Source organism: Giraffa tippelskirchi, chromosome 12 (genome assembly GCF_054371585.1).
Source record: "Giraffa tippelskirchi isolate mGirTip1 chromosome 12, T2T-mGirTip1v1.2.pri, whole genome shotgun sequence".
In the NCBI taxonomy this organism is placed as follows: domain Eukaryota; kingdom Metazoa; phylum Chordata; class Mammalia; order Artiodactyla; family Giraffidae; genus Giraffa; species Giraffa tippelskirchi.
In genome coordinates, this window is record NC_137286.1 from 131,878,732 (window position 1) to 131,903,724 (window position 24,993).

The window sequence follows — 24,993 nt, forward strand, 5'->3', positions numbered from 1 at the left end:
GTTTAGAAGGTTGGTACTGTATTCTTTAATAGACTTATATTTTCTACCATTTCATCTAGCATCCCCAGAATATAGATAGATATGAATAATTTAGATAAAGATCTAGCACTCTAAAAAAATAATTGGAAGACATGAATGAATTGTAAGGTACTTGCAGAGCAATCTCATGAGCATGTAATTCCGAATAACATGTGGCAGAATAAATCATCAACAGACTGCTTTTTAATCTCTATCATCTTAATAGAATAGCAGGTTTACTTATATGTATCCCTGAGATATGGGAGTAAATGGAGATTAATGATATATTTGAGTTTCTTTCTAGGCATCAAATATGGGCTATTGCATTCTAAAACTTATAAGCTATACTATGGCTTTTTGTTTAATCTTTAAGTAATTTATTTACTACCCTTCCCAATATGTTACCTTCAAATTATACTATAACACAAATAAATTCAAATGCTTACATTTTAAAAATGAAATGAAATAAAGGAAAGAAATTAAAGGTTGATTTCTAGGTCATATTCCATTTTGATTTTTAAATATTTATATTTTCATGAAAGCTTCAAGTTTATACTTCTTAAATAACATACGATTGTTAGAGAAAGTTTGAATTGTTGCTTTTATCATTTAGGTTGCTTTGGGATTCAAGCAGTAACAGAATTTTTAACCACTAACTGTTAAATAATAGGAATACATTACTTCATTATTATAAGTTTAGAGTTTAAGTGGTGCCATCTATTAAATAACTCATTACTTTCCATCTTTCTCCCTTGCATTCCTGTTCACCTGGGCTTTCTGCCTCTGGCTACCCCCTACATAGTCACAGTATGGATGCCGCAGCTACTGGTGATTCATTCTTTTATAACCACAGCTAAGACAGAAAGTGCAGTGTCCTCTCAAGCATTTCTTTCATCAGGGAGGAGAACTTTTGCAAAAAGTTTCTTCACCAGGCTTCCCATTGCATCTCACAATGTTATTATTATTATTATTTTTTTTTCTGAAAACTGATGGTATTTATCGTTTCTGTTCTGAAATCATTAGGGACAATGATACTAGACCTGCCCTGGGAACCCTATTTAAAGTGTGAGCCATTAATTTGGTTGATGTATCAGAAATAGATTTTTATAGATATAAGCCATAATTAACCATATAAGTTTAGTAACACTAAAGTAAGAGAGCATAGAGCAATGTTTAAAAGTGCAAGCTTTGAACCCAGACCTCCTTGAGTTTTAATTTTGTAATTACTACCAACTAGCTATGTGTTCTTGGGAAATTTATTTAACCTCTTTCTGAGTCTCAGTTTTCACAACTGTAAAAGTGGGAATTATACGAAATCTAACTCAGAGATTATGAAAAGATTAATTAATTGATATAACATTATGTTTAAAACAGTATGTGCTTAATTAATGACAGCTATTCCTGTACTTTTACTAATGACTAAAGGAATCTGAGGAGAAGGCAATGGCAACCCACTCCAGTACTCTTGCTTGGAAAATAAAATCCCATGGACGGAGGAGCCTGGTAGGCTGCAGTCCATGGCGTCGTGACGAGTCAGACATGACTGAGCAACTTCATTTTCACTTTTCACTTTCATGCATTGGAGAAGGAAATGGCAACCCACTCCAGTGTTCTTGCCTGGAGAATCCCAGGGACGGCAGAGCCTGGTAGGCTGCATCTATGGGGTCGCACAGAGTCGGACACGACTAAAGTGACTTAGCAGCAGCAGCAGCAAGGGAATCTGAAAAAAATTCCAGTGTTCTCATGCCTAAAAAGTGATGGATGTGTGTTAAATCTCTGGTCATTCTAAATTCAGAATCCATGTTCTCTGGACTTATTGTATCATAGTCCTTGTTGTAACTTTGTAAATGTTGCAGACCCAGACATAGGATGAATATTATTGTTTCATTAATCAACTGGTTTTTTAATTATAGTGAAATAGAAAAATATACTCTCAACATATATAACAAGAAAATTCTTAGATTTTGTGTATATTTTACTTAAGTTTTTAAAAAACATGATATTAATTCTGCTATGAGTTTATACTTAAAGCATATATATATCACTGAATTTTTTGAAGGACAACTTTTGAGCTTATAACAAAAATTATTTTTCTCAAACTGAAAGTAGAAGTTCCAGGAATATTTAATGTGAGGATCAAAACATTGTTCTATATGGTATTTAAAAGAAACTGTTTATGACAGTGTTTTGTATTTCCAAGAATGTAATACAATTTTGTAAGTGAATCCTCAGCTACCCATGTGTTTGGGAGTTGATTCACTTCTACTTCACATACATCAGCAAGGCACATAAAGTTCTTAGGCAGATAGTAAAAAATAATTTTCAACTTATTGCTCCAGAAGAAGAGGCAATAAATGAGGAGAGCAGTTTGTAGAGGGTTGGTTATTGGCAAGGAATCCTCTTCAAGAACCAGGAGTTATGAAGGTAGAATAGACTGTGAGTGTTAAGATTAACCAGGCATCACCTTACAGTCTTGATTTTCCTAGACTCTATGCCTGCACACAGACAAATATCACCTATTATTATTTATATTATTAATGGCATATATATATGTGTGTGTGCATGAGCTTCCCAGGTGGCACTAGTGGTAAAGAATCTGCCTGCCAATTCAGAAGACGCAAGAGATTCAGGTTTGATCCCTGGAACTGGAAGATCCCCTGAAGAGGGAAATGGCAACCCACTCCAGTATTTCTTGCCTGGGAAATCCCATGGACAGAGGAGCCTGGCGGGCTACAGTTCATGAGGCCGCAAAGAATCGGACGTGACTGAGTGACTGAACACACGTGTAAATACATATGTATTTTGAGGGATTCTATTCCTATCCTAGAACTGCTGTAACAAATTACCACAAAGTGTATGGCTCTAAAACAGGTTATTTTCTCACAGTTCTTAAAGGTGGAAGTCCAAAATCAAGGTGTGAGCAGGGTGCGCTCCTTCTGGATGAATCTGTTATATGGATCTCTTACAGCTCCCAGTGACTACTGGCAGTTCTTTGTTTTCATTGTCTTGTAGATCTGTCATTCCAACTCCTGTCTCTGCTTTCATATCGCTTTATGTTTGTCTTATTACAAGGTCATTTGTGAATAGATTTGCAACTCACTCACTAATACAGGATGATCTCACATCACGATCTTTAACTTAATCTGCAAAGACTACTTTTTTTTATACTTTTAATTTTGTTTTTGGGTATAGCCGATTAACAGTGTTGTGACAGTTTCAAGTGAACAGCAAAGGGACTCAGCCATAAATCTACATGTATCCATTCTCCCCCAAAGTTCCATGTGATGTACAGTATGTCCTTGTTTGTGATACATTTTAAATATAGCAGTGTGTATGTGTCTATTGCAAACTCTCAACTATCCCTTCCCCCATCCTACCTTTGGCAACTATAAGTTCATTCGTAAGTCCGTGAGTCGTTTTCTGTTTTGTAAGTAAGTTCATTTGTATAATTTCATTTTAGATTGCACATATAAGGGATGTCATACAATATTTCTCCTTCTCTGTCTGATTTACTTCACTCAGTTTGACAATCTCTAGGTCCATCCGTGTTTTTGCAAATGGCATTATTTCATTCTTTTTAATGACTGGGTGATGTTCTATTGTGGTGCAAAGATTCTTTTTCCAAACAGAGTCACATTCACAGGTCCCAGGAGGACGTATCTTCTGGGGAGTCACCATTCAACATACTGCGACTCAAAAAGTGTGTTAATGTTCATCTTGAATTTCTTAGCAAAAGAGATGTAAAATTCTCACGTGAAAGAGAATCACTTATACCACTTAGTAGAAATACATATTCTTGAGCCATTTTCCAGAGATGCGATTGAATTACTATAGGTATGTGCATGTTCAGGAAGCAGATGGATGTTTCTGATGCAAATAAGCCTTAGAGGCTTCTTGAGAAACATGCTCAGGGCAGACTAATCCTAGGAGAGGCAAAATAATATATTTACCTAAAACATTGTCATAAGTAAAAAGGAAAGCACATCCCAGATCCATGTGACATTATATTTCAGTATTTGTTACAAACTTGTTGAGAGGGATTTAAGGGTTTTTTTTTTAATTTTGAAAACTAATCAGTAAACCAAAATATTAACTGGGTATTCTTCAAGTGAACAGTTTTGAGAGGTTATATGACAGAATTAATTGGAATATTTTTCTTCCAGTGTTTAGCTAGCAAAATAAATCTTGAAAGCATTTAGCAGTAATTGAGAAATGAGAGGCAAATGTATTAATATTAGGGAACAGAATTTGGGACAGTGTTTACCTTCAGCGTATCCACTGGCTCTAATCACCCTTTTGTTTTAGATCCTGTGTTGGGACTTGTCTCAGAGCCAGTACTGTCTGTTAAGTATACGACTCCATCTTTAGAGACTTAAAAATCAGATTATCAGAATTAAAGTCATTTAAAGGAACCTTGGAAGGTTTCTTTTTTGGGGAAGAATGGACCAAGTTGGTGTGTGTGTGGGTATGTGTATGTTGATGTGTTTTAAAAGCTAATGTTGTGACCTTTTGTTTATATACCCTTTACCCTCAGTATATTTCTGAGTCTTTCATGTAGCTAATTTAACATGGGATTATAGATGCCAACTAACTCCTCACTTCTCAAAGTGTGATCTATGACAAGCACCATGACTGTGAATCTGGAGCTTTTTACAAACACAGAATCTCAGGCATCTTTAGAACTTCTGAATCACAATTCATTTTTCAGCACATTTTCCCAAGGGATTCCTGTGTTCATTAAAGTTTAGAAGCTGAACAAACCTATGCAGTGCTTCAACAGATCAGTAGTCCCTTTTAATACAGGAGACAGTCCTTGTAATGGTTCCCAAGGTAACCTTTCTGAAGTGATTTCCAGAACTCTGACTATTGAAATGATACTGAGTTATTCTTTTCTGTAGTGTCTCATGCAATAATCTTATGTTAAGAAACCTATGAAAATTGGGGAAAAATTATATTTTATGGGGAACAGAAACATACATCAGAGTTTTAGAAATACTAGAAAAATCAAGATATGATTCTTAGTGGTGTGCAGGTAGGCTGTAGCAAGATATGTCTATATATAAAGTCCTAAGTCATATGTCACACGGCTAGGAACAGAGTAGAGCTTTTATTAAACAATGGAATGTAGCTTTGATGTTTTGCAACAGTATAAAAAATGTGAGAGTTGGACGATGAAGAAAGCTGAGCGCCAAAGAATTGATGCTTTTGAACTGTAGTGTTGAAGAAGACTCTTGAGGGTCCTTTGGACTGCAGGGAGATCCAAACAGTCCATCCTAAAGGAGATCAGTCCTGGGTGTTCATTGGAAGGACTAATGTTGAAGCTGAAACTCCAGTACTTTGGCCACCTCATGTGAAGAGCTGACTCATTGGAAAAGACCCTGATGCTGAGAAGGATTGGGGGCAGGAGGAGAAGGGGATGGCAGAGGATGAGATGGCTGGATGGCATCACCGACTTGATGGACATGAGTTTGGGTAAACTCTGGGAGCTGGTGATGGACAGGGAGGCCTGGCATGCTGCGATTCATGGAGTCTCAAAGAGTTGGACATGACTGAGCGACTGAACTGTACTGAACTGAAAAATGTTCTTTCTAAAAATTTTCTGAATATTTTGCCTTTAAAATTGTGCAGGTTTCTGTTGGTGAGAATATAAACTGATACAGTCACTATGGAGAACAGCATGGAGATTCCTTTAAAAACTAGGAATAAAGCTATCATATGACCCAGCAACCTCACTACTGGGCATATTCCCTAAGAAAACCATAATTCAAAGAGACACATGTATCCCAATGTTTATTGCAGTAGTATTTACAATCACCAGGACATGGAAGCAACCTAGATGTCCATTAACAGGTGAATTGATAAAGAAGTTGTGGTACAAAAATAATGGAATATTACTTAGCCATAAAAAAGAAATAAATTTAAGTCAGTTGAACTGAGATGGATGAGCCTACAGCCTGTTGTACAGAGTGAAGTAAGTCAGAGGAGAAAAACAAATATCATATATTAATTCATGTATGTAGAATCTAGAAAAATAGTGCTGATGAACCTATTTGAAGGACAGAAATAGAGACACAGATGAGAGAATGGAATTGTGGACACAGTGGGGGAAGGGCAAATGGGATGAATTGTGAAAGTAGCATTAACATATATACATTACCATATGTAAAATAGATAGCTCATGGAAAGTTGCTGTATAACACAAGTGGATCATCCTGGTGCTCTGTGATGACCTAGAGGGATGGGAGATGACATGTGTATACATAGGGCTGGTTCACATTGTTGTACAGCAGAAACAAATACAACATTGTAAAGCAATTATCCTCCAATTAAAAATAAATTTTCAAAAATTGTATAGGTATGTTAAAGATAAATATGAACCAGAAAGTTCACCATGGATTTTCTTAAAATCAATTTTACATAGAAAATCATGTCTGATATTTTATTTCTTCAAGGTAAGGTATGCCCATATACTTTTATAGCATAGAAAATACACATTGTAATTAATGACAAATTAATATGAATGGAAGCTGAGGCAGAATAGAAAGCTGAGCAACAGACCAAGAATAGATAAAAATTTAGGACTTAAAAAGTATCATTTCAAATTAGTGGGGAAAGATATTTTGTTCAATATTAATGTTAGGGCACCAGATAAACATTTATGAAGAATTCAGTTTTTTGCATCTTGTATTATACCTTAAGATAGTTTCTAGGAGGCAGGAGATGGATGGGCCCCAGCCTGAACAGCTGCAATTTGTCCTCTATTGAAGATACTCCAAGATGAGGAGACAAGAGCTGAGCCCTGCCCAGATAAGCAATAAAAGAACCCATATTCCTCATTCTTGAAATCAAGAAGACCTTTCTAACTACACTCATGCAGAAGAGTTCCTTGAAGGTCAAGAAGGAAGACGGTACCACCTCATAATAGGTGAGGTCAGCCTATCCATAGGACTATTCACTAGAATCCAGCTTGGCTAAGAGATGTGCATGTCCTCATAGAAGGTTCCTGAAATATACCAAATACAGACTCGGAACCAGGCAAAGCAAGATCATTGGCCAAAGGAAACCTGGGAGAAATGCCCCATAAAAGTGATTAAAACTACCATGAGGGCGTGACTTTCTGAGCCCACCTGTGTGTCTATCCACATGTACTCTTTTTTCCTCTTGATAAATAGTTTATTTTTCCATTGCTTTTCATCACTATGTGAAAATTCATTTCTATTCGGCTGATGGACCGGGCCCCGTCAATGGTCACTGCTCCCTGGCGTTCTAGTGGTCATGTGCATGCTGAGTCACTTCAGTCCTGTCGGACTCTTTGTGACGTCATGGACTGTAGCTCACCAGGCTCCTCTGTCCGTGGGGATTCTTCAGGCAAGAAGACTGGAGTGGGTTGCCATGCCCTCCTCCAGGGGATCTTCCTGACCCAGGGATCGAACAACATCACTTACGTTTCCTGCACTGGCAGGTGGGTTCTTTACTGTTAGTGCCACCTGGGAAGCCCAGTGGTTAGGATTCAGTTTTCTTACTGGGCCTGACTTCAGTCTCTGGGTGGGAACCAAATTCCTGCTTCAAGCTGCTGCAAGCCTGAGGCCACACTAGATCATCTCAGTCAGTGTTTCTAAACATTGTTTTTATTAACCCTTGTAAAGAGCATTTTTAGATACATATATTTTTCCAAATTCAGTCTCCCTCCTGGAAAATTTAATGACACAGATGTAGTCTTTTTATGTACTGCAGCCCTTTGAAGGGTCATGAATGACTTTAATATCTAACATTTTCTGTCGTTTTTCCCTCAACAAACAATTTTGCCTCATAGGGTGATATGGCCATGGTGAGAATGCATGTCCAAGAATCTAGAAAAAGTAAAGTTTTAAATGTAACAAAATAATTAAAGAATAAAATAACTTAATTATAACTTCAGGGTTATTAACTCCCTTCAAAGGAAAATAATAAAAGACAAAGTGCACAAAAGAGGTATTATTGGTCTCTCTTGATACCTGCTGAAAAAGCTTCCAAACTCTAAAAATCATCATAGCCGAACTTTTAAATTGTATTTCTAGATCCATCTTGCAAGGAGAGCACAAGAAAGTTAACAGTCTTTTCTTCTTATTGAGGTTATTAGGTATGTGAAAATGTTCATTCACATGTTTGGTACAATGAGCTGCTGCTGCTGCTGCTAAGTCGCTTCAGTCATGTCTGACTCTGTGCGACCCCATAGATGGCAGCCCACCAGGCTCCCCCGTCCCTGGGATTCTCCAGGCAAGAACACTGGAGTGGGTTGCCATTTCTTTCTCCAATGCATGAAAGTGAAAAGTGAAAGTGAAGTCACTCAGTCGTGTCGGACTCTTCACGACCCCATGGACTGCAGCCTACCAGGCTCCTCAGTCCAGGGGATTTTCCAGGCAAGAGTACTGGAGTGCATTACTATCATAATCAGAAAACATTGGAAATGTATAGCTTTTTAGTGGAAAACCTGTGATTATGTTATTTAAATCACTCACCTACCTCATAAGGTCTTGCTTTAATTTCCACTTGATATTTGATTTTGATAATACATGGTTTAGAGTGGTTACTCAAGCTCCAGCTTTTAAAGTGAAGAAATGTTAGGGCTTACATTTGAACCCAGTAATCTCTGACTTTAAGACTGTTACTGAATAAATCAGGTCCTTCTGCTTGCTGCTTACAAAATCAATTACATCAGAAACGGCAGAGGGGAAAGGTGCCTTTAATCAGAATGCCAGCAGTCTGGGGAGATGGTGGACTTAGCGTCTCCCGAAAACCACTCTGAAGATTCTTCTTGGCCGTGAAACTTCTCGAGAGAAACAGAGAAATCATCTCAGTTAATCGCTGAGATAGGAAGTCATAATCATCACCAGCCCCTGCCCTGTGCTGGCTTGTGTGCAGGCTTCTCGACTCCTCCTGTTTTTCCTTAAGATAAGATCTTGTTCGCATGGTTTGGTCACACAGCTTGTTCAGTAGATTACTGAAGGGGAAGCTGGGGAAGAGATCGGGTCATCTGCTAATTACTTATTGTTTCTACTTCTTTGATCTATGGAAAGAACCAACAAGTTAGGCAAGATATGGTGTGATTAAAAGATGTGAAAGGTGTGCTTGGGCTGAGATGAGCAGAGCATGGGGTGCCTGGTTTAAAAGTTAGTTACAATACAGCCTTGCTGAAGTGTCAGGAAAAGGGGTTTCCTGCTGAGGGCTGTTTCCTGTAAACAAGTACTTATAAAGAATTTGAAATTCCTATATTATATAATTTTTCTCCAAGTTATTTTTTAAGACTTAAAGCTATGGTCTGTGATTTTTAAACTCATCAATCCCAGTTTTGAAATAGTTTTGCTTCCACTGTGGATGTGGCTTGATTGACCATTAAGTGGGATGTGTGCTCTGATGAGTTTGGCCTCAGAATTCTGGTTTCCTCTGGAACTGACATTTAAAAAGAGTCAAGTTTCTTAGCCACATAAAGTCTTAATTAGAAAAGGTATAACTCTCTAATTAGTTTCTATTATACATAAAGGTAGTAACCTATTAAAACACACATAAATTGCTCAGCAGTTAACTTTAGTTTTCCTAATTGATTCCTCTTTATCTTGCTTCCCTTGTCTGTTTGATGTTCAGATTTGTATAAAATGTCCCCAATTCTCATTGTACTTAGCTTTATTTTTACCACTTCTAGTCTTTGCATGGCTGCTGCTGCTGCTAAGTTGCTTCAGTCTTGTCCGACTCTGTGCGACCCCATAAACAGCAGCCCACCAGCCTCCCCCGTCCCTGGGATTCTCCAGGCAAGAACACTGGAGTGGGTTGCCATTTCCTTCTCCAATGCATGAAAGTGAAAAGTGAAAGTGAAGTCACTCAGTCGTGTCCGACTCTTCATGACCCCGTGGACTGCAGCCTACCAGGCTATTCTGTGCATGGGATTTTCCAGGCAAAAGTACTGGAGTGGGTTGCCATTGCCTTCTCTGAGTCTTTGCACTACTTATAGAACATTGGGGGTCCTTCTTAGATAGTAAATCAGAGTTTATTTTATTAATATTATCCAGAGTCACTGTCAACTTTTAATTAGTTATTAGCATACAAGTATAACTAGCAGCTTTTTTCTGTACCTGAATAGAAATATTCACCTTATCCGTTCTCATGGTATGCTAGCTCTTTTCATCCATTTGTCAATCTGGGCACCAGCATTCACTCCCAATTCTTTGTTTTACTACACTTATTTCCAAAAATCTGGAGTCATGAAGGTATATTGGTGAAAATTAAGGCAATAGTCAACAAAATTTCACTTAATTAGAATATCCTGGCAGGACTGAGAGAAGCTGAGAAACAATGGTCCCCACTATTTTTTGATTCCCCCATGAATCTTAATGTTCTGGGAAGAAAAATGGGTGTTGACAAACCAGGTTAACTTTAAAGACGTGAGCCAAATTTTACCCAGTTTAGGTCCAGTGATGCACAACTTCGTCCCTGGTTTGGAAGGTAGAGCTGTCAAGAGCTCATCTGAGAATAATGAGGTAGATTCGTGGCACAGATTCTGGTGTGTTGGCTCACTTGGAAATCGGTGGTGTAACACATCTGCCTGCATGTTGTTGTTGTTGTGTGTGTGTGTGTGTGTGTGTGTGTGTGTGTTTTAATTATTTATTTATTTTTTTGGCTTGGCAGGGTCTCCGTCACTGCATGCAGGCTTTTTCTAGTTGCAGTGTGCAGGCTTCCCATTGTGGCGGCTTCTCCTGTTGCAGAGCACAGGCTGTAGGCCCACGGGTTCAGTAGTTGTGGTGCATAGGCTTAGTTGCTCCATGGCATGTGGGATCTTCCCTGGCCAGGGATTGAACCTTTTTTCCTCGAACTGGCAGGTGGGCTGTTAACCACTGGACCACAAGGGAAGTCCATGAATGTTGTTTAATCTAAAGTGTCTTATATTGTACATGTATACAAGCAACATGGCACAATACAGATAATTTCTTATCTAGCTATTAGCACAATTCAGGGAAGATGACTACAGTTAAGAGAATGTTTTCTTGGTTACTTTGTGGTATCATGCATGTGTGCTAAAAAGTAATAAAGTGAATAATTTAAGAGCTATTTAGTATTTTAATTCAAAACCATATTTGAATCATCACCATATGAAATACCTTTTAAGAGCTTAAAATGTAGCTGTGTGTTCAATCCTCTTTACTCTCAAATGGTCATCTATGGATATGAGAGTTGGACTATAAAGAAAGCTGAGCGCCAAAGAATTGATGCTTTTGAACTGTGGTGTTGGAGAAGACTCTTGAGAGTCCCTTGGATTTCAAGGAGATCCAAACAGTCCATCCTAAAGGAGATCAGTCCTGGAAGGACTGATGTTGAAGCTGAAACTCCAATACTTTGGCCACCTGATGCGAAGAGCTGACTCATTTGCAAAGACCCTGATGCTGGGAAAGATTGAGGGCAGGAGAAGAAGGGGACGACAGAGGATGAGATGGTTGGATGGCATCACCGACTCAATGGCCGTGGGTTTGGGTGGACTCCAGGAGTTGGTGATGGTCAGGGAGGCCTGGTGTGCTGTGGTTCATGGGGTCACAAAGAGTCAGACATGACTGAGCAATGGAACTGAACTGAGCTTGAACATGTAAAATTATATATTGATAATTCTTTCTAGTAGTAGTGTCAGACTAATTTCCTAATTACATATTCTACAGACATATTAAAATCAATTTATATCTGTGAACACTGGTTAATATGTAAGTAAGACTTGGTTACAGATAATCTTCTGAATAGATAAATGTGGTGAAATGAAATTAAAATGGACCCCAATGACAAAGCAAGTGTTCCAATAAAAATAGCAACTTGTTTTTCCTCAAAATCTTATCACTTACGTGTTGTGTGTTTATATCCATATCTTTCTCTGCTTTGTCACTACATCCTGCCACTTGGTGTCATCTCTAGAAAACAGGTCTAGGAAGGAAACTGATCAAAGTTATCTCAAAATTTGCAAGAAAAATGACCCTATCTTCAAAGGTAAATACCCTCCTCTTTTTTTAATCTTAGAAATTTTAAATTGATAACCATAATCTAAGAAAAATAAATTTCAAAACTGTTTACATTTCAAATACAGTCAGAATCATTTTGTTTTCTGGGACTCATTTGACACTATGTAGCTCAAGAATGCAATATGGGAAAAAGGGGCATTTGGTTTCCAGTCTATTATGCACTGTGTGACTTTAGATATGTCATTTAAACTATCTGGGCTTTAGCTTCCAAGCTGTAAAATAAGATGGTATTTAACTTTAACATACTTTGTAATTTTAACAGGTAAAAGTAGCCAGGAGCAGATACCTCAGGTAGTAGTAAGTGTCAGAATCAGGTGACATATTAACAGACATAGAGAGGACATAGATGGTTTCCTGGAACTTGATACTATCAGGGTCAGCAATAGGGCCTATAATTCAAGCACTGATACTAAAAGTCTTTTCAACCAGGACAAAATATGCAGCCAGAAAATAGTTTGTCTCTCAGAAATCATACCTAAAATATTAGAAAGCTGTAGAGATGCATTAGTAAGAGGAAGGATGCCATATGGGTGTGCCTACCATGTATCAACCAGTGATGTTATTTTTCTTCTCAACTGCCCTGAGAATAAAAGGGTTTTCCCCCAACTTAAGTACATTATCTGAACCATGAAGGTTAAGTAACTGGCCTAATATCAAAATTAGGGTATATTAGCATCTGGACTCTGGCTGTCTTCTAATATACAGCTGACTAGTTATGACAGTGACCACCAAACCTAGTGGGACCTTAGATTTCCCAGGTGCAGTTTAAAAGTACGGATTGCTAGACATCATCCCAGACTAGTGGAATCAAAACTCTGGGCACGAGGCCATGGAATCTGCTTTGCTAGAGAGCTCTTGAAAGAACTTTGCTGACAGCTTGGTTTGAGAAAGATGGTGGTCTCGAGTCCATACAGAAGGGAAAGAGGACTGAGGAACAGAAGTAATATGTACTGCAAAATCTGACATATTTAATTATTGAGACAGTTTTTGACCACCACTTCTGAAGTTTTACTTCTATGACATCCTAATTCTACCCATCTCAAACCCTATAATCCTTCTTCCTCCAACCATTTTATTACATAGAATTTGTTGGTAAGTATTTAAATACCAAAATTTTTAAAAAATCTGTTTTATTATCTTCCTTTCTGGTAAGAAAGACTGAAATTATAGTATAAAATAGTTACATTTCTAACTATACTCATTGAAATAAATGAAATATAAACCCTACATAAATCAGATTGTGTTTGTTCTGAGACTTTGAACATTATTGCTAAATTGACACTTTGAAAAGTCTTGCCCATTTAAAGATAGGATACATTGAAAATGCATTTTTAGAAGAGCTATTTCAACTGGAAAATAGGAATGTTGAGACTAACAGACCTTTACAAGGAAATACTTACCCTTTAGCTAGCATATAATCTTTATTCCTAAGGAGAAAACAGCATTTTATGTCCATGTTAAAACTATACCAATTGGCAGAAAAGTTCTATTGACCAGCTATATGATGCTTAATTTAACAACCTGCAGGTTTTTTGTTACACTCTATATGTTATTTATTAGTCATTCTTTTCAGTTCGGTTCAGTTCAGTCGCTCAGTCATGTCTGACTCTTTGTGACCCCATGAACCGCAGAATGCCAGGCCTCCCTATCCATCACGAACTCCCAGAGTTTATCCAAACTCATGTCCATTGAGTCGGTGATGCCGTCCAACCATCTCATCCTCTGTCATCCCCTTCTTCTCCTGCCCTCATCTTTCCTAGAATCAGGGTCTTTTCAAATGAGTCAGTTCTTCGCATCAGGTGGCCAAAGTATTGGAGTTTCAGCTTCAACATCAGTCCATCCAATGTACACCCAAGGACTGTTTGGATCTCTTTGCAGTCCAAGGAACTCTCAAGAGTCTTCTCCAACACCACAGTTCAAAAGCATCAATTCTTCGGCGCTCAGCTTTCTTTATAGTCCAACTCTCACATCCATACATGACTACTGGAAAAACCATAACCTTGACTAGACAGACCTTTGTTGACAAAGTAATGTCTCTGCTTTTTAATATGCTGTCTAGGTTGGTCATAATTTTCCTACCAAAGAGTAAGCATCTTTTAATTTCATGGCTGCAGTCACCATCTGCAGTGATTTTGGAGCCCAAAAAAATAAAGTCAGCCACTGTTTCCACTGTTTTCCCATCTATTTACCATGAAGTGATGGGACCAGATGCCATGATCTTAGTTTTCTGAATGTTGAGCCTTAAGCCAGCTTTTTCACTCTCCTCTTTCACTTTCATCAAGAGGCTCTTTAGTTACTCTTCACTTTCTGCCATAAGGGTGGTGTCATCTGCATATCTGAGGTTTTTGATATTTCTCCCGGTGATCTTGATTCCAGCTTGCGCTTCTTCTAGCCCAGCATTTCCCATGATGTACTCTGCATATAAGTTAAATAAGCAGGGTGACAATATACAGCCTTGACGTACTCCTTTTCCTATTTGGAACCAGTCTGTTGTTCCATGTCCAGTTCTAACTGTTGCTTCCTGACCTGCATACAGATTTCTCAAGAGGCAGGTCAGGTGGTCTGGTATTCCCATCTCTTTCAGAATTTTCCACCGTTTATTGCGATCCACACAGGCAGAGGCTTTGGCATAGTCAATAAAGCAGAAATAGATGTTTTTCTGGAACTCTCTTGCTTTTTCGATGATCCAGCGAATGTTGGCAATATGATCTCTGGTTCCTCTGCCTTTTCTAAAACCAGCTTGAACATCTGGAAGTTCACAGTTCACCTACTGCTGGAGCCTGGCTTCGAGAATTTTGAGCATTACGTTACTAGCGTGTGAGATGAGTGCAATTGTGCAGTAGTTTGAGCATTCCTTGGTATTGCCTTTCTTTGGGATTGGAATGAAAACTGACCTTTTCCAGTCCTGTGGCCACTGCTGTCATTCCTTTAGAAGATTTTTCCCCCCTAGTTTTGATGAAGTAGAAAATGTTCGAGCCAATTTTGGTGGCTACAAAATGAGAAAGCAGTGACTTTTTCCATTACTAATATTTTGATTAATGGGGCTATTTTCTTTAAGAACATGCTTATAAGTGGCTATTCATTTAAAAAACATTTTTTGTTCTGTATCCATTATGATTTTCCTACTTTCTAGTTGCCACATTACTTTCAGTGTCAAATAAGAATCCTAAGAGAATAAAAGGAATAACAAAACTGCAGCAATGTTAAGTAAGATTAGTTAAATGTCAACAATCCAGTAATTTACAGTATAAAGCCAATAATATAAAAATATCAGTGAAGAGGTAAATAGGAATGCCCTGACTTCTGCCAGTCAAAATGAATATAGGCAAAGCCAGAGGCTAAGGATAAATAGGGAAAAGTGAAAGAAATATAATGAATTAAAGCTATGTTAAAATAAGCCAAGTGGGAAGGAAAATGCTCATGTATTAGTCAGGTTCCCAGCAGGTAACAGCATGGAGGGTTGGGATTTTCGAATACACTTGTCAGTTCACAAAGGTGGCTGCTAAATTAAAGGAACCACAGGGGCTGTGAAGGCACTTGGGTTAGCAACATCCAAAAAACATCACGCCTGTAGGTGTTAGTAATTCTGCTGAGATGTAGAGTAGGGGAGGGGGCCCCTCTGCCCGAAACTGTGGTCCTAAAGGTACGTAGTCCAGTCAGAATAGCATGGAAGAGAGAAGAAGCAGAAATTTCCTGTCAGTGCATCTCACTGGACACACTCAACTGAAAGGCACCAACTAAGACAAAGTTCTAGACAGTTTGAATTTACGTGTAACTTTTCAGTTTTGTTTTTCTTTGTCTACCTTCAGCTCAGTTCAGATGTGCTGCCTGAATGATCTAGACATATGTTGTCCCCCACCACCACTCTTTGCCATGTGTGGGTTCTAAGCCCCTTCAGTCGTGTCCAACTCTTGCGACCCTATGGACTGTAGCCTGTCAGACTCCTCTGTCCATGGGGATTCTTCAGGCAAGGATACTGGAGTGGGTTGCCATGCCCTGCTCCAGGGGATCTTCCCAATCCAGGGATCGAACCCGTGTCTCTTAAGTCTCCAGAATTGGCAGGGGGATTCTTTACCACTAGTGCCTCCTGGAAAGCCCCACTCTTTCCCACTGGTTTTTAAAATAAAATCTTCACTTCTAAAAGTGAAACACTAAAGCATTAAAATACAGAAAACTTGTTTAACCCACTTCACAAAAGCATTAACAGATGATGTATCCTTTTTGTAACTATTTAAAAACAAACTGAGTTAACACAGACACCAGTTGTACATAGACACACGGATGCTTAACTGCAAGAACTCAAAAAACTCTGTTCAGTGTTGTAATGGCAACTGACAAACCGTTGAAGACACGAAGTCCCAAACATGGCTAAATATGGGTCATGGGATGGGTCAGGATAGAGTGACCAGCTGCACCTCACAAGACTACTTGGATTGGGTAGGGTGGAGGCGCTTGGAGACACCAGTTTGTAATAGGGGCAGTGTACAGCCCTTAGCATGTGGCCTTTGCAGGGCACCATTACCTAGCAACCCATTACCAGACAATGGTTACCAGGGTTAGAGCAGCCGTTAGAGGTCCTGCTTAACTATTGGTGGGAGTCACAGTGGGCCCCACCCCTACGCGAGCAGCTGTCATCAAGCCGCCGTTAGAGACCCTGTTTAGCCATTGGTTGGCCCTGCAGTTGGCCCCGCCCCCAAGCGTCCAACTGTCAGTGGGCGACCGTTTAGCGGACCCATCTCACCCAACGATCCCCAGAGGGGTGGTCAGTGGTCGTTGGTGGCCATCAGGTGGAGAGTGAGGTAAGAAGTGGGTTCAGGCATTTTTCTGGGGCTCTCCAGCTCACCTGGCCTCCGACTGGCAGGTGAGCTGGAAGACCCAGGGAACAGGCTGGGGGCTGTGTCCTGCAGGGCTCCAGAGCCCTCACCAAGGCCACCCACTGGCGGGACCCAGTCCTTGAGGTGGCAGTGAACCTATTTCTCTTCTCCGCCTCTGCGACCTATAGGCCGCAGCCGTCTGCAGTGGGACAGGGTCTGTGGGATCTACCCCCACTTGGGTGTCCTGAGGAGCCTGAGGGCCAGCTGGTTCCTGGATGCCTAACTCCCTCAGCGATGACAGCCTGTCAGGGTCTGGGGACTTGGCTCTGAGGGAGCCACCAGCTGAGATCTACCTCTTCTGAGTCAGGACTGGGACCTCAGAGGATGAGAGTCTTGCCTTGGCGCCTGGCCCTTTCTTGTCAGGACAGAGAATGACTTTCCTTTGGTAGCGAATTACAGGAGCATTCTTACCTGTCCTCAAGAACACAGGCTCTGACACCATGAAGTCTGAAAGACTCACCACACCCCTCCCTCACCTTTCCTTTGTACAAAAGGGCTTTGTGAGAGTATTTGGGGAATTGGAGGTTTTTAAGGCAGGAGCCACCCATCTCCTTGCAGGGACCTGTAGTAAACCTTTCTCTGCTCCTCACTCTGTTTTGGTGTTGTTTGGCCTCACTGAACATCAAAACTGACTTGCGTTTTCAGTAACAGGTTGACATGTTAACTGTGATGCATGAAACTGACTCTTACGTGGTGAGTGTGTTACCAGGCCCAAGGTCTTCCTGCTCACTGAATGACAGGTCAGTAAATTGGGAGACAAGTTGTTGGAGCAAGAAATGATGACTTTAATTGGAAGACCAGCAGATTGAGGAGATGGCCGACTAGCCTCTATAAGAACCATCTCTTCTCTGTCAGTATTCAGGGTCCTTTTATGTACAGTTGGGAGGGGGAAGGGGTTTTCAGAGCTACCAACCAATGGCAGAGCAGGACTGTTAACTGGTTGCTGGTTGACAGTTGCTTACTTGGTTGGGAGGAGGAGCCCAATAGGGTGTGGGATCAACTGGCTGAGTAGGACTGTTATAGCTAGTGTCTGTCTCAGTGGAGCCAGGGAGGGAAAGGCCCCTCATGCCTTGGGTCCCATCTGGGATCACTGCTACAGGGGGTGGAGGGTAAACACAGAAGGTACAGATCTGTACCCCAGAGGGCTTTATCTGTGCTGGGAGCTCTCGCTGTGATCTGTCTTTGTGCAATGGTCTCCATAATGGCCGCTAGGAGCTGGGAGGGCAGCTGGCATTCTGGCTGGACCTGGGAGTTATAGTTCCACTGTGCTAAGTAGTCTCCTCGTTTGCCTTGGTGTGCTCCATGTAGCCCCTGTGACCCTGGATTGCAGGATGGCCTGCCTGAGCCGTTGCTGTTCCTCCGCTCTGGCCTCCACTCTCACTGTGGTTGGATTTGCTCTCCTAGCTGTAGCTGTGGTCTGATCTGTGCCTCCAGGAGCTGTAGGAGGCTGAATAGGGGGAGTAGCTGCCCTTCTCCATGATGGCAACCTGTCTGCTTGCCCTGAGGGACCATAGTTGCTGTGATGGCTCTGGTCATAGGACTGTGCTGGCCTTGCTGGGACTGGTGGCCTGAGCTGTGGGAGGGCTTCTGTTCACTCCCAGACAGCTGTTTCTTTCTGGCGTGTTTTGGGGGTGATGGTGAGTTGTAGTTGTCAGCTTGGTAGTAGGAACTGTAGCTGGAAGAATCACCACCGGCATTGTCAGAATGCCCTCTGTTCCTATAGAACTGACCAAAGCAGTGGTTATTGAGTTGCCTCAAAAAATGTGTCCAGTGGGAATTTTTGTGAACAATGATCGCCATGTAATGGCAGAGCATCCTTCCAATTATCCAACGCAAGAGGACCCGGAGGCAGTCCAGAACATGGTGTCCCACAGGGAGTGGACTCTCAAAGTCATTTCCCACTGGATCGCTGAGCAGGAGGAAGGCAGTGGCAATCATGCCGAGTCTGAGAATGAGGGTGTGCCCCAGAAGGACAAAAACAAAGAAGTGGCCAGGGAGCAGAAGACAAAGCACATGACCAGAACGCTGAGGGGAGTGATATGTGTTGGCCTCTTGGTAAAGGGCCTGCTCCTCAGGGGGGACCTGCAGCTGGTGCTATTGTGTAAGGAACCACCTATGACTGCCCTGCTTGACAGGGTGGCTGACAACCTGGCTATCCATTTATGCTGTTACAGATGACAAGTATGAAACACATGTAACTCTTAATATCATTTTGCAGCTTCACAGTTGATTGCATACAGGTTTAGCCTCTAATCAATTTGATTTTTTTTTCTTTTGCATGTGAAAAGACAGACTTTGTAGATTTTCTTCCTTTTCTTGTATTGGAATTTTTCCATAGATTCTCTGTTCCACTCGCTCCCCATTCCTGACTCATTTTGGTATGGGGGCTCTACTGCCCAGGCTTGTGTTTTCTTTAAAATAGTTTGAGAAGTTTCTTGGCTCTTCCTATCTCTCTTGGCATGAGATGGATTCTCCTGATGTAAACTGACTGAAGAGCTGGGTGATGTGGGTTTCACTTTAGCTGATGAGCTGTCCCTTGAAGGTTGTAGAAGTAGTTAAATCCTTGGGAAATAAAACTTGAGACGTAGGGTTTATTTTCTCCATATATTTGTTGAAATAGTGCCAATGAATCTGAGCTCAGCCAACTAAAGATATACTACCCTAGAAGAGAGAACTATTAAATTATAAATTGTCTTTCCACCACTCCTCCACCCCACAGGCTCAGGAATACCTTGGCCACTTTGGGAAAAAGTGCTCTTGAAGAAAAGTTCCATGTTCCTGTGGACTTTCTCTTTGATGAGCTACTGTTACATCCTTCTACTGTTGTTGAATACATCCCTGTGCAAGTAACTCCTTATTGATTATTCCTTCTCTCCCTCTCTATGCCAGAAAATTGTAGGATTATCTTGGTATGTGCAGAGAATATTTGATAATATTCACACCCATTGAGCACCTACAAATAGAAGTGAATTTGATAAAAGTAGCTAGAAAATATGTCCTATATCAAACATCATGTGGTAAGTTGCTTCAGTCATGTCTGACTCTGCATGACCCTATGGACTGTAGCATGCAAGGCTCCTCGGTTCGTGGAATTCTCCAGGCAAGAATACTGGAGTGGGTTGCCATGCCCTTCTCCAGGGTATCTTACCGACCCAGGGATCGAACCCATGTCTCTTATGTCTCCTGCATTGGCAGGCAGGTTCTTAACTAGCACCACCTGGGAAGCAGATTATGCTTTCTCTTACACTGGAAAGACAACAGTGATGCCCACTATCATCACTACCATAGAAAATGCTATTGGATGTATTAGTATAATAAGGCAAGCAAAAGAAACAAGGAGTATACTATTGGAAAGGAACAAACAAAGGTGTTAATTTAACATCAATACTATGATTTTTAAAAATTTCATAATTATTTACATACTTGAAGTAATAAAATTATTAAGTGAAGTTTACTGAAGTCATGGACATAGGTCAAGATTAAAACACCATTTCAATGTACTAACCGTAAACTAAAACTTATCAGCAATATAAACTAAAAATGAAATAAAAATAAAACAAAATTCAAAATTGATGCCATTCACAGTAGAACCAACAATATCAGATACCTACGACTGACAAAACAGCTCCAGAGGATAGTGAAATACTATTGAGAAAAGACTGATTTATAAGCTCAAAGCAGTCTGAATAAAAATTTTGTTAGTTTTTTTTTTTTCTAGTAGAAATTGAAATGCTGATTTTAAAATTTATATGTAACATTAGCACTCTTGAAGAAGGAGGTGAGATGGCTTATGCTTTCTGAAATCAAGACTTTTTTATAAAGTTTGCAAGCTTGATGTGCTGCAGTCCATGAGGTCACAAAGAGTCGGACATGACTTAGCAACTGAACAACAGCAACAGTCCATAATATAGGGTTCACAGTGCAGAAACATATCTACAAATGTATGAAAATTTAAGATTATTTCATTATAATAAATATTAATAAATATTGCTGATTCAATTGGACAATCCAAAGGGGAAAATGAAACTTGACCCCAATACCATTTACACAAAAATATCAATTTTGTGTGAAATGTTGACTTAAAGGAAAAATACTGTGAAGATTTTCATTGGAATAAGGAATGATTTCTTAAGCAAGACATAAAAATCATTAACCATATTATATGCTGCTGCTGCTGCTAAGTCGCTTCAGTCGTGTCCGACTCTGTGCAACCCCATAGATGGCAGCCCACCAAAATGTGGGCTATTAAAACTGAAAACTACATAGAGAATGGAAGATAAATTAGAGTTGGAAGACATTTGTAACACATATATTTAAAAACAGTAAAAAAAAAACTTCAGTAGTCACTTTACAAAGCAGAATATCCAAAAGGCCAATAAGAAAGTTATTCAACCTCAATTAGTAGCAGAGAAATGTAAAACAGTGGCTCAAATGTTATAAAAGACTGGCAATACTAAATGTTGGTAAAGATGGTGAACTCTCATGCACTACTGGACAGAAGGAAAATGAGCACAGTCATTTTGGAAACAGTTTACTAATATAGTACACGTGCATATTCTAACCCAGCAATTCTACTTCTTAGTGTATACCCAATTTATGCATATGCATGAAAACCAAGAGGCTACAGAGGAATGTTCATAACAACACTATTATAGTAGTGAAATAATAGACTACTCATATGTCCATCAATACTAAAATGAATGACTAGTTTATAGTCTACTCACTCAGTGAAATGTTATGTAGCAGTGACTATGAACGAACTGAAACTAACATGGATGACTCTTATAGTCATAATGCTGAGTGAAAGGAACTGGGTACATGGGATCTAATCAAACTTAAAAGCAGAGTGAAGAAAACCATCAACACAATGGAAAAGCAACCTACTGAAGGGGAGAAGATATTTTCAAACAATATGTCTGATGAGTTAATATTAAAAAATAAAACCAAATTCATACAACTCAATATTAGTAAAATGAAACAACCTGTTTAAAGGTGGACAGAAGAGCAACCTGATTAAAAAAATACCTAAATAGACATTTTTCCAGTGAAGACATGCAGATGGCCAACAGGCACATGAAATGATCCTTGACATCACTAATCATAAGTTTTACATGTTCTTGAACTTTATGTTAATAGGATATATGTAGTTCTTTGAGGGCACTGGCAACCCACTCCAGTACCCTTGCCTGGAAAATCCCATGGACAGAGGAGCCTGGTAGGCTGCGGTCTACGGGGTTGCTAAGAGTTGGACACGACTGAGCAACTTCACTTTCACTTTTCACTTTCATGCATTGGAGAAGGAAATGGCAACCCACTCCAGTGTTCTTGCCTGGAGAATCCCAGGGACAGCAGAGCCTGATGGGCTGCCGTCTGTGGGGTCACACAGAGTCGGACACGACTGAAGCGACTTAGCAGCAGCAGCAGCAATAGACGATTGACTTTTTTTGAAGAAGAGTTCGAAGAATGTTCAAACTACTGCACAGTTACACTCATTTCATATGCTTGCGACGTAGTGTTCAAAATTCTCCAAGCCAGGCTTCCACAGTACATGAACTGAGAACTTCCAGTAGTTTAAGCTGGATTTAGAACAGTCAGAGGAACCAGAGATCAAATTGCCAAAATCCGTTGGATTATAGAAAAAGCAAAAGAACTCCAGAAAAACATCTACTTCTGCTTCATTGACTATGCTAAAGTCTTTGACTGTGTGGATCACAACAAACTTGGAAAATTCTTCAAGAGATGGGAATTCCAGACCACCCTACCTGCCTCCTGTGAAACCTGTATGCAAGTCAAGAAGCAACAGTTAGAACTGGACATAGAACAACAGACTGGTTCCAAATTGGGAAATGAGTACGTCAAGATTTTATATTGTCACCCAGCTTATATGCAGAGTATATCATGTGAAATGCCAGGCTGGATGAAGCACAAGCTGGAATCAAGATTGCAGGGAGAAATATCAATAACTTCAGATGCACAGATGACAGCACCCTTATGGTAGAAAGTGAAGAAGAACTAAAGAGCCTCTTGATGAAAGTGAAAGAAGAGAGTGAAAAAGTTCACTTGAAACTCAACATTCAAAAAACTAAGATCATGGAATCTAGTCCCATCACTTCATGGCAAGTAGATGTGGAAACAATGGACACAGTGACAGATTTTACTTTCTTGGGCTCCAAAATCACTGCAGATGATGACTGCCGGCATGAAATTAAGACACTTTCTCATTAAAAGAAAAGCTGTGACAAACCTAGACAGTGTATTAAAAAGCAGAGACAGTCTTTGCCAACAAAGGTCCATCTAGTCAAAGTTATGATTTTTCCAGTCATCATGTATGGATGTGAGAGTTGGACCATAAAGAAAACTGAATGTCCAAGGATTGATATTTTTAGATGTGGTGTTGGAGAAGACTGTTGAGAGTCCCTTGGACTGCAAGGAGATCCAACCAGTCCATCCTAAAGGAGATCAATCCTGAATATTCACTAGAAGAACTGATGCTGAAGCTGATCCTCCAATACTTTGGCCACCTGATGCGAAGAGCTGACTCATTAGAAAAGACCCTGGTGCTGGGAAAGATTGAAGGCAGGAGGAGAAATGGACAACAGAGATGGTTGGATAACATCACTGGCTCAGTGGACATAAGTTTGAGCAAGCTCTGAGAGACGATGAAGGACAGGGAAGTCTGGTGTGCTGCAGTCCATGGGGTCCCAAAGAGAGGGACACAACTGAGCGACTGAACAACAACAAATATTAGTTCCAGGTGGTGGTGTTGTTTAGTCACTAAGTCGTGTCTGATTCTTTGTGACCCCATAAACTGTAGCCCGCCAGGCTCCTCTGTCCATGGAATTTCCTAGGCAAGGATACTGGAGTGGGTTGCCATGCCCTCCTCCAGGGTATCTTCCCAACCCAAGGATTGAACCCGTGTTTCCTGCATTGCAAGTGGATTTTTTACCGCTGAGCCACCAGGGAAGCATAGTTATTCAATATCTTTATAGATTATACTCCAAACAAATTTACTATAAAATATTAAGTATATTCCCATGTTGTACATTACATGCTTATAAATTATTTACTTTATACATAGTAGTTTGTGTTTGAGTCAGAACTGTAGTTATGCCTGGGAAGGAAGGATTCATGTCAAAAAGAAAAAAAAAAATACTAGTTTCTAAAACACAATACATGTGCAAAGTAACCATTTTCCGAATATGTAAAAGACTAAAATTATATAAATTCAAGTAATGGCTGAAAAAAAAAAAAAAGAAGTTTGATAGAGAGAGCTTCCCTGGTGGCTTAGTCAGTAAAGAATCCACCTGCAATGTGGGAGACCTGGGTTCGACCCCTGGGTTGGGAAGATCGCCTGGAGAAGTGAATAGCAACCCACTCCAGTATTCTTGCCTGGAGAATCCCATGGACAGAGGAGCCTGGCGGGCTGCAGTCCACGGAGTCGCAGAGTCATACACGACTGAGCAACTAATCACAGCACAGCACAGAGAGAGCTTATTGGATACTGGTAATGCTCTTTTCAGAAATGTTTGTGCTGAGCTGTACACTATTGGTATGTGTTATATTTTTAAAATTCAAAGGGAATACACTCAGAATTCAGGGTTGAGTTCTATTTCCACTACATTTTTTTCTGAGGTGATATATTTTTAATTGTAATTTTATTATTTTATATAAAGATTACTTTGTCATATTAATATATTAAAACATGAAAACCTGAGGGGAATTTTGAAAAACAAAACAAGAAGTTATATTCTTTAAAAAATGGATTTCTCAATCTTATCCAAGATTGTCTTTGTATTGGCTCTCCTTCAGGCTTGAATTAATTATATGTCTCTTCTTTAAACATGATAGATTGTTTCCTACTCACAGTAGAGCCAGCTTTATTTAGACAATATGAGTTTTGATTAGTTTGAGGTTTAAAATGGAAACATTTGGTAGATAAGTAACCTTACAAAGGAAAATGGAAATTAATTTAGATATACGTTAAATAAATTTAGGGAAACGGGCTAGGTATGTTTAAATATGTAGAAAAAAACTTTCATATGAACAAAAATCAAAATTAGTGTCTCTTAGTG

The 24,993-nt window shown here is 39.9% G+C and overlaps 1 protein-coding gene and 1 long non-coding RNA gene across 4 annotated transcripts in view; one reads left to right on the forward strand and one right to left on the reverse strand.

Moving 5' to 3' along the window:
* The window catches only part of GPC5 (glypican 5), a 1,454,838-nt gene that overhangs the window by 129,975 nt on the left and 1,299,870 nt on the right, over positions 1-24,993 (forward strand). The window lies entirely within an intron of this gene.
* On the reverse strand, positions 17,793-24,283 carry LOC145530214 (uncharacterized). The gene is made up of 2 exons (XR_014071564.1): positions 23,780-24,283; positions 17,793-20,030 (listed from the first exon to the last, which is right to left on the reverse strand). It is a non-coding gene; the product is annotated as an uncharacterized LOC145530214 (long non-coding RNA).